This window comes from Polistes canadensis, unplaced genomic scaffold (assembly GCF_001313835.1).
Source record: "Polistes canadensis isolate GaletaPanama2010 unplaced genomic scaffold, ASM131383v1 scaffold_50, whole genome shotgun sequence".
Classification (NCBI taxonomy): Eukaryota; Metazoa; Arthropoda; class Insecta; order Hymenoptera; family Vespidae; genus Polistes; species Polistes canadensis.
In genome coordinates this window covers 340309-341593 of record NW_014569597.1, presented here as the reverse complement: position 1 = coordinate 341593, position 1285 = coordinate 340309, and the positions used below count along the sequence as shown (strand labels likewise).

The window sequence follows — 1285 nt, the reverse complement described above, 5'->3', positions numbered from 1 at the left end:
AAAAAAAAAAAAAAAGGAAAAAAAAATTAGTAATTACAAGCTTACAATGACAACCCTGAATGAACAACTGCGTATATTGTGAAATTTATCTCTTTCTAAGCGGGTGATAAAATATTTTAGAGACCCATTTGCGTCGGGAAGCATATTAATCTACACTTTAGTACGCGAATTGTATTACACTCTATTTGTAATATTATTTATTGTATTAAATTTTATGCTGATTTGAAAAATAAATTTGATTCTTTAAAAAGAGAACCTCGTCATATGATCCTGAATGGGCTTTTTCTAATAAATAAACAATGTATGCTGATGCAATTGGGTCGAGGTACAACACACCCTGTGTAGAACAAATAATATGATCATATAGATTCTATTATTACGTATTATTTAGAAAATGTGTAGCCGACTAAAAAAGAATCTTATGTATAATATCTTCAGATTAATTTATTATAGATAAAATTAATAAGCGTCGAAGCGAAAAAAGTTATCTTTATGCGAACAAACACATATTATTTTCTTTGTAATTTCTTCTGCTGTTTCAAATCGACTCCTTTTAATTATGTGATTTATCGTGTAATTAAATTCGTATTATAATTATAATAAAAAAGAAAAAAAATTAAAAAAGATAGGCAAGTATAATTTAGAAAGATTAGTTTATTTCACAAAAAATTACAAAAAATAAAAAATACCATAAAAAAATGAGTTTCGTAAATGATTACGACGGAGATGTTAATTTTCATTATTGTTGACAATACGGGGGAAGTTCTCACAGGTTTTATTTTGTATTTACAGGCAGTTTTGGGCTGAGTTCCAGAAGTGGGTGAGATATTTTTGGAAATAAAGACCAGATTTCCTGATTCAATATAGAAGTTGCATAATCGATTACCTTTCAAAACTCCTACTCCCCCCCCATTCTTGTGTGGGGGGGAGTCTTAACACAACAGTATATACACTTCGTTTTATTGTTTATACGCTTACATTAATAATTTTTTAAAAATGATGTAGGAGAATCCAACTCTTTCACTGATTATTTTATATTTTTGTCAATAAAATACTGTGCAAATCTTCATTCATGCTGCTTGTTTGTACGTTTCGTGAAGAAGAAGAGAGTAATAGAAAAAGAAAATTTAATAATATGTGTGTGAGAACTTATTTATATATAATTAATACCTTTGTAGAGAGAGAGAAAAAAAAATAGTAATCCTTAATTAAATATAAATAATTCTTCCTCTCTATATATATATATATATATATATATATATATTTTTTGTTGTTGTTGTTGACA

General features: G+C 27.0%; 1 protein-coding gene across 1 annotated transcript in view; it reads left to right on the top strand.

The window, feature by feature from the left end:
• LOC106785436 (eukaryotic initiation factor 4A-I) overlaps positions 1-1069 on the top strand; it is a 6068-nt gene extending 4999 nt beyond the window's left edge. Inside the window, exon 8 of the mRNA XM_014745914.1 lies at positions 793-1069. The gene's annotated coding sequence lies outside the window, so the exon portion shown is untranslated. The remainder of the gene's footprint in view (positions 1-792) is intronic.
• The last annotated feature ends 216 nt before the right edge of the window (positions 1070-1285 follow it).